At 40.5% G+C, this 9,061-nt stretch overlaps 1 pseudogene; it reads left to right on the forward strand.

Moving 5' to 3' along the window:
- The first annotated feature begins 5,922 nt into the window (after positions 1 to 5,922).
- Positions 5,923 to 7,044, forward strand: LOC123481501 (annotated as a pseudogene).
- Positions 7,045 to 9,061: the final 2,017 nt, after the last annotated feature.

Below are 9,061 nucleotides of genomic sequence, written 5' to 3' on the forward strand. Positions count from 1 at the left end.
AACACACAAAATAATATATATCATCGTTTTTTTTTGGGGGGTATTTTCATAAAAGTAGTGCACTGGGCCTTTAATAGTCCTGTATTAGCAGACCATATGCTCCAGTGTGGGAAAAAATAAAACATACAATCCCAAACTACTTCCCACAGCTATGATGGTAGTAGGTGCCAGGCGCATCAGTTTGAGTGTGTCAAGAACTGCAACGCGGCTGGGTTTTTCATGCTTAACAGTTTCCTGTGTGTATCAACAATGGTCCACCACCCAAAGGACATTCAGCCAACTTGACTCAAATGTGCAAAGCATTGGAGTCAACATGGGCCAGCATCCCTGTAACTTCGATCAATAATGCTTTCCTTTGCTTTTGATAACATTAGCCATGTTTTCATCAAACCATTTCATATTCCAGCCATTTTGTATTTTTATACAATTTTAGCGGCTTTATTTATACGCTTGTGAAATGATGATCGGTGCTTGACTTGCAAATAAAGACAAATACAAATGATCTTGCTCTCATTGTAAGCAGGTAGGGTTTACTACCCCACTAAGCATGGACTGACAGTGACGTTTTTGTTTTTTGTGCAGTCCAGACCGGCCTTGATTTCAACGTCCACAGACGTAGATTTTTGGTCCGGACCAAATGTGACTTGTTTCAGGAAACTAGGCGTATGTCACGTGTCACTACTTCACAGGAGAGCCTTTTGAACGTAAACATTTTGCAGAAATGCCTTCTGGAACATGTGAACTTTCATTTGCCTTAATAACAAACTTGTATACCATCTGTAAATACAAATACAATTGTTAAATTACGAACCTAGTTGGTTTAGCCATGGAAAAAGACAGGAATCTTCCCGCTAGCCATGATTGGCTGAGATCATGAATGGCTGAGATAATGGTTGGGCTGGACATGCCGAGAGATGAGTTCGGATTGGTCTGCCATGTAGCACGCTTCTGTCTATAACATGAGCTGGTCAGACGTATAGGTAATCCTTTCTAACCAGCTTTTTTTGAAAGATATCACGTAGTAGAACTGCAAAAGTGTTGCAGAGAAAATTCTGCCGTTTGATTGCAAATATGCAGAGGGAGTCGAAAAGAGAACACACAGAAGGCTATTGTATAAAACACATGTCTCCGGATTACATCTTCAAACTAAGGGCAACCATGGCATCCGTGACAGAGAGGGAGAAGTGTCCATCCATGTATACGGATAAAATAGTCTAGCTAGCTACATTTTCAGATATTGCACGTTTCTAATTTTGTCAGAAAGTTGTTTTCATTTCAAGTTGCCGTCCTGTAGCTCAGTTGGTAGAGCATGGCGCTTGCAACGCCAGGGTTGTGGGTTCGATTCCCACAGGGGGCCAGTATGAAAAATCTATGCACTCACTAACTGTAAGTCGCTCTGGATAAGAGCGTCTGATAAATGACTAAAATGTAAAATGTAAGTTAAAGCGTACTGTTAGCTATCTAGCTAACGTTAGCTGGCTGGCTCGCTAGCTAACATTACATGTATGATCTGTGTAGTAATATTATTCGTATCTTAGAGCCAGTTGCATTTCTAGTTATAGCCTAATGTTAGCTAGCTAGCTAACATTGAACCTGGTTGGTTAGCTACCAGCAGATTAATGCAGGGTAGTAACGTTATGAGTTGGGTTTATGGTTCATTGTTTAGCTAGCTACATGTCTAAACAAAAGACTCCACTATGCAAGTACCCATTTCAATAGAATGTTAATGATGTCACTGCGACAACTGTCTATAGACATAGCTGGTAAATTCGCTCTGGCTATCTACTCCAATTTCAGAGCACTCTCGTCTGTGTGCCAGAGCGCAGAATAATTTACGAATTTACGAACGTTCAACACCCATTGAATATTGCCGGTGTCAGTACACGTTGGCAAAAAAGCGCAATTAAATTGTTGCCAGCAGCACCGTTACAGTCACCAACGCTCTGGATAACATAAAAACAGCCTAACCAGCTCTGCTAGGGCGAGTAAAATGGTCAGAGTGAGCTGTTCTCTCATTTGTGTCTGGAAGTACACTACCGTTCAAAAGTTTGGGGTCATTTAGAAATGTCCTTGTTTTCGAAAGAAAAGCAATTTTTTTGTCCATTAAAATAACATCAAATTGATCAGAAATACAGTGTAGACATTGTTAATGTTGTAAATGGCTATTGTAGCTGGAAACGGCTGATTGTTAATGGAATATCTACATAGGCGTAAAGAGGCCCATTATCAGCAACCATCAGTCCTGTGCTCCAATGGCATGTTGTGTTTGCTAATCCAAGTTTATCATTTTAAAAGGCTAATTGATCATTAGAAAACCCTTTTGCAACTCTGCCTAGATGGTCAGCATCCTGGAGTTGCCTCTTCACTGTTGACGTTGAGACTGGTGTTTTGCGGGTAATATTTAATGAAGCTGCCTGTTGAGGACCTGTGAGGCGTCTGTTTCTCAAACTAGACACTCTAATGTATTTGTCCTCTTGCTCAGTTGTGCACCGGGGCCTCCCACTCCTCTTTCTATTCTGGTTAGAGCCAGTTTGCGCTGTTCTGTGAAGGGAGTAGTACACAGCGTTGTACGAGATCTTCAGTTTCTGGGCAATGTCTCGCATGGAATAGCCTTCATTTCTCAGAACAAGAATAGACTGACGAGTTTCAGAAGAAAGTTATTTGTTTCTGGCCATTTTGAGCCTGTAATCGAACCCACAATTGCTGATGCTCCAGATACTCAACTAGTCTCAAGAAGGCCAGTTTTATTGCTTCTTTAATCAGTACAACAGTTTTCAGCTGTGCTAACATAATTGCAAAATGGTTTTCTAATGATCAATAAGCCTTTTAAAATGATAAACTTGGATTAGCAAACACAACGTGCCATTGGAACACAGGACTGATGGTTGCTGATAATGGGCTTCTGTACGCCTATGTAGATATTCCATCAAAAAGTATCAGTTTCCAGTTACAATAGCCATTTACAACATTAACAATGTCTACACTGTATTTCTGATCAATTTGATGTTATTTAAATGGACAAAAAAATTGCTTTTCTTTCGAAAACAAGGACATTTCTAAGTGACCCCAAACTTTTCAACGGTAGTGTAGCTGGCAAGCTAGCCAACATTAGCCAGTTAGCTTGGGTGCTTGACTGCTGTTGTCAGAATGCTCAGATCAACCCTACTCCTCGGTCAGAGCGTCCAGTGTGTGCTCTGAACGCTCCGCTCTGAACGAACAATCTGGCACTCCAGATTGAATTTAGGAACACACCCGTAGTATAAACCAGCCTAGTCTTGAAATCTTTGGTCGTTTAGTACATGGCCTCATGTGAATCCTTAAAGAGATGGGTCTCGCTAAGGCTGAAGAGGGTGGGAACGATGCTGAGTGGCGCAGTGGTCTAAGGCACTGCATCGCAGTGCTAGCTGTGCCACTAGAGATCCTGGTTCGAATCCAGGCTCTGTCGTAGCCGGCCACGACCGGGAGACCCATGGGGCGGCGCACAATTGGCCCAGCGTCATCCAGGGTAGGGGAGGGAATGGCCGGCAGGGATGTAGCTCAGTTGGTAGAGCATGGCGTTTGCAACGCCAGGGTTGTGGGTTCGATTCCCATGGGGGGCCAGTATGAAAAAAAAGAAGAAAAAAAACATATATAAAAAATAATGTATGCACTCACTAACTGTAAGTCGCTCTGGATAAGAGCGTCTGCTAAATGACTGAAATGTAAAATGTAAAATGTGTAGACAAAGAAGAGCTCTCCAGTAGGTTTACCAAAACATTCAAGGGCCATTTTCTCAAAAGTGAGTTTACAAGTTTATCAACTTTCAAAACAGAATTACTTTCCCATTGTTCCTCAACTGTAGTGTATGATATACAATTTTCTAGCTCTGAGTCTCTCTAAACGGCTTGATCATTCCACAGGTGCAACTTGTGCTGGGGACAATAAAAGGCCACTCTAAAACATGCAGTTTTGTCACACAACACAATGCCACAGATGTCTCAAGTTTTGAGGGCGCAGGCAATTGGCATGCTGACTGCAGGTATGTCCACCAGAGCTGTTGCCAGAGAAGTGAATGTTCATGTCTCTACCATAAGCCACCTCCAACATTGTTTTAGAGAATTTGGCAGTAGGTCCAACCAGCCTCACAACCGCAGACCAGGTGTATGGCGTCATGTGGGTGAGCGGTTTGCTGATGTCAACATTGTGAACAGAGTGCCCCATGGTGGCAGTGGGGTAATGGTATGGGCAGGCATAAGCTACGGACAACGAACACAATTGCATTTTATCGATGGCAATTAGATACATCTCCTTTAAATGTTGATATTTGGTTCCTTGTCAACCAAACACAATTTAATATGACTTTTGTAATACAGTAAATAGCTTAAAGTTAAAGCTATTTTACAAACTAATATAACAGTATTTATTCAACCTTAACATGAATAACACATCCATGGCCACATTTTGAGGTTACTGTAACTATAAATGTCTTCTTATGTAATCATAGAAAGCTTGCATGCTCAAGATGGCATGCAAAGGTCGCAGGTCTGTAGAGATCTTCACAAATGCTATAATAATCTACGCAGAATCCCGAACAGCATTGCTTACTTGGACTATGTACTTTTAATATAATCTCAACTGCAATCTTTTTGGTTGTGCTATTATATAGATGAAGCAAAGTGATAAAATGTAAATTGTTGTATAAATACAACATTTCACTTTGTATTCCCATTTGAACTTTGTTGTGCTTTTAAATGGTTGAAAGAGCAGTGATAACACATTGGGAATTCAACACACTTCTGACTTTCTCTTTGAGACGGTCAATAAAGGTTGAAATCTCATTGATCAACGTCTCAACCAAATATTACCCACATTTCCACGTTGAAATGACGCAGTGTGTCCAGTGGGCTAAGAGAATTAACTTCAATCACTATATAGTTGCCCAATTAGTTTACACTATCTTTCCTTAAACAGATTGTTTCCCTTTAATGTGGACATTTTATATAAGTGATTGATTGTATTTTAAACCTTAACAAATTTCTGAACTAAATATAATAATAATAATAATAATATGCCATTTAGCAGACGCTTAAATATCCGCAGAAGAAATTTCCAGACAAAGATACTTGATGCTTCAGCAAGGTCGGAGAGGAGTAGAAGACGCTCAGCCAACCACCTTGACGAGGTACAACCAACCACCTTGACGAGGTACAACCAACCACCTTGACGAGGTACAACCAACCACCTTGACGAGGTACAACCAACCACCTTAGATTAATCTTACTATCGTTTGCCATTATATTATGTTTGCCCTGTATTTTTTGTTTATTGTCTTTACTCTGTATTTGCCTCCAGGTGGAGCCAATGACCACAGTGCCCCTCATTGAGGGAAAATATTAAAATAAATTCTCCCCGCTTCTGACGTCACTGTTTATTGGCTGTGGCTGAAGAAGAAGTAACACAATATGCCTAGCCCCGCCTCCCCACACATTTTCCCTGAATGAGAATGGGCGAGTTTGTTTTCCATGGCTGGAGTTTGTACATTTTAGACCATTCCATTGGTCCTTAAGTGAAATCTCCACCCACCCAGGGCAACACAAAATGAACTTGCCCAATGCTTCCGGTACTTGCTGTAAATGTATGTAGTTCCAACAGGATCTGCAAAGAGGAAATGTTCATTATTAACTAATTACATAGAAACAGATTCCTGATGTAGCCAGGTATGTACTGAAATAATGTTTCCTCATTGGAAGTAGAATAAATCTGATTTGTGGACTGAAACATTTTCAGCCTTAATAGCTCTTTGTTTACATGCTCATTATTGGTATTATGAGAAAGTTGTCTTACAGGTACAGGATGAGAGCAAAGTACTACGACTTTCTCCCATTGTTACAATCAGACAAGTTCCTAATGATACATTTTCTCTCTGTCTTTACAGGAGCCAAAATGCTGTCTATTATTTACCTTACTGGAGTTTTACATGTCATTCTGGTATCGATTATCGGTTTAGGAGGATTTGTGACGCTGTTTTTAATGCATTACAGCTCGGCTCCATCTCTGTTCTGCCCTCCCCTGCCTGCTTTCCCACCTCAGTACTTAGAGCGACCCCAAGGCCAGCACAACAGCTCCTTGGCTAAGACCCTACCAGACAAGCCCATTATGCTGTTGTGGTTTTGGCCTGAACACATCAGGTTTGACTTAAGCGATTGCGCCACTCTCTTCAACATTGATAGCTGTCTCCTGACTGATGACAGGTCAATGTACAACAAGGCAGACGGGGTGCTCATCTTTCACAAATCCATCAAGCGAGATTTATCCAACTTGCCTCGATCACCCCGGCCACCATTCCAGAAGTGGATCTGGTTCCATGTTGAATCCCCTACAAACACAAATAGGCTATCTGGTCTAGAGAACCTTTTCAATTTGACCTTGAGTTACCGGCAGGACGCATACATCCCTATTCGTTGGCGCTTGACTGCAAGGAAAGGCCAGGGGGAGGATTTTGTGCTGCCCAAAAAATATAAATTAGTTTGCTGGATTGTGGGTAACAATAACCCTGCCACTGGATCAGGCCAAATGTATAACTATTACAGAGAACTTGTCAAATACATTAAGGTGGAAGTCTTTGGCAAGGCCTTTGGCCGTTTCTTGAACTAAAAGAACTACTATGATACCATCTCCAGCTGTAAGATTTACCTTTCCTTTGAGAACTCAGTCCACAGAGACTACATCACTGAGAAGCTAAACGGACCACTTGCAGCAGGAACTGTACCAGTAGTACTGGGCCCACCCAGACAAAACTATGAGGACTTTGTCCCAGGAGATTCCTTCATCCATGTTAACGACTTTCCAGATGCGAAAGCCCTGGCAGAATTCCTCCTGAAGTTGGACAAGGATGATGAGGCATATCTGCACTACTTTCAGTGGCGTGAACACTTCTCTGCTCAGCGCCATCTAATTCAACATTATCAAGAGTTCACCCAAGCTATTTGTGATGCCTGTGACCATGTGGGAACACATAAGGAGTACAGAGTGGTTCACGATCTTTACAAGTGGTATTTTGGTTAATCAGGCACTTACAGTGAGCTCCAAAAGTATTGGGACAGGGATTTTTTTAAATGGGGTTTTGGTTCTGTACTCCAGGATATGAAATGATACAATGATGAGTGAGAAAGTTACAGACGCACAAATATACCCCCAAGACATGCTAACCTCACCATTACAATAACAGGGGAGGTTAGCATTTTGGGGGGGGGTATGATATTTATGCCTCTGTATCTTTCTCACTCTTCATTATTCACGATTCATTAAGGATTATCCGTAATCATGGTAGCATCTACATTGTGTTTAGAAAAATTATATTATTATTTACAATAAGAGTCTCTCCAAAATGACACAATACATTATTTACCATTCCTTTCTATTGGGCACAACATTATTTGAAACACAACCAAAACAACCAGAAAATGCATCCAACAAGTTTGTAGAGTCACAAGTTTGATGTAATCATTGTGTGCTAGGAATATGGAACCAAATACTAAACTTTTGACTAATACACATAAGTGAATTTGTCCCAATACTTTTGGTCCCCTAAAATGGGGGGACTATGTACAAAAAGTGCTGTAATTTCTAAACGGTTTACCCGATATGGATGAAAATATACTCAAATTAAAGCTGACAGTCTGCAATTTAATTATATCATTTCAAATCCAAAGTGCTGGAGTAGAGCCAAAACAACAAGATATTGTCACTGTCCCAATACTTTTGGAACTCACTGTATAATCACATAAACACTATATATATATATATATATATATATATATATATATATATATATATATATATATATATATATATATAAATAGTGTGTGTGTGTGTAGGTAGCTATTACCACCATACCAGAGCAAACCAGGAATCCCTCAGAGACATCTATAACATGCGAGTGAGGAAGAAGGGGGAACAAATAGCCTTGGACACCACACACACACACACACACACCACTAGTACAACCCCTCACCCACCCCGAATCAAATAGAAATAAGGGAGCAGCATCAATTTTTTTGCCTAAATCTATCAAACCCCTCAACCCATGGACAGAAAAAAAACAATTTAATCAATTTTAGAATAAGGCTGTAACGTAACAAAATTGTGAAAAAGTCAGGGGATCTGAATACTTTCCGAATGCACTCTATACACAGTATAGAGTGCACTCAATATACAGTATGTATACTGTGTATAGAGTGCATTCGGAAAGTATTCAGATCCCTTGACTTTTTCCACATTTTGTTACGTTACAGCCTTATTCTAAAATTGATTAAATAGTTTTTCCCCCCTCATCAATCTACACACAATACCCCATAATGATAAAGCAAAAAACGTTTTTTAGAAATCTTAGCAAATCTATTAAAATAAATGAGCTTAAATAAAAAATACCCAGAAATGTTCCATAAAAAGCTTATTTCTTTCAAATGTGGGGCACCAATTTGTTAACATCACTGTTAGTGAGCATTTCACCTTTGCCAAGATAATTAATCCACCTGACAGGTGTGGCATATCAAGAAGTTGATTCAACAGCATGATCATTACACAGGTGTATCTTGTGCTGGGGACAATAAAAGGCCACCCTAAAATGTGCAGTTTTGTCACACAACACAACGCCACAGTTGTCTAAAATTTTGAGGAAGTGTACAATTGGCATGCTGACTGCAGGAATGTCCACCAGAACTGTTGCCAGAGAATTGAATGTTAATTTCTCTATCGTAAGCCGCCTCCAAGGTCGTTTTAGAGAATTTGGCAATACGTCCAACCGGCCTCACAACCGCAGACCACGTGTAAATCATCAAATCAAATCAAATGTATTGGTCATATACACGTGTTTAGCAGATGTTATTGCGGGTGTAGTGAAATGCTTGTGCTTCTAGCTCCGACAGTGCAGTAATGTCTAACAAGTAATACCTAACAATTTGTGTATGGCGTCGTGTGGGCGAGCGGTTTGCTGATGTCAACGTTGTGAACAGAGTGCCCCATGGTGGCGGTGGGGTTATGGTATGGGCAGGCATAAGCTACAGACAACAAATACAATTGC

This window comes from Coregonus clupeaformis, chromosome 20 (genome assembly GCF_020615455.1).
Source record: "Coregonus clupeaformis isolate EN_2021a chromosome 20, ASM2061545v1, whole genome shotgun sequence".
NCBI classification, from domain to species: domain Eukaryota; kingdom Metazoa; phylum Chordata; class Actinopteri; order Salmoniformes; family Salmonidae; genus Coregonus; species Coregonus clupeaformis.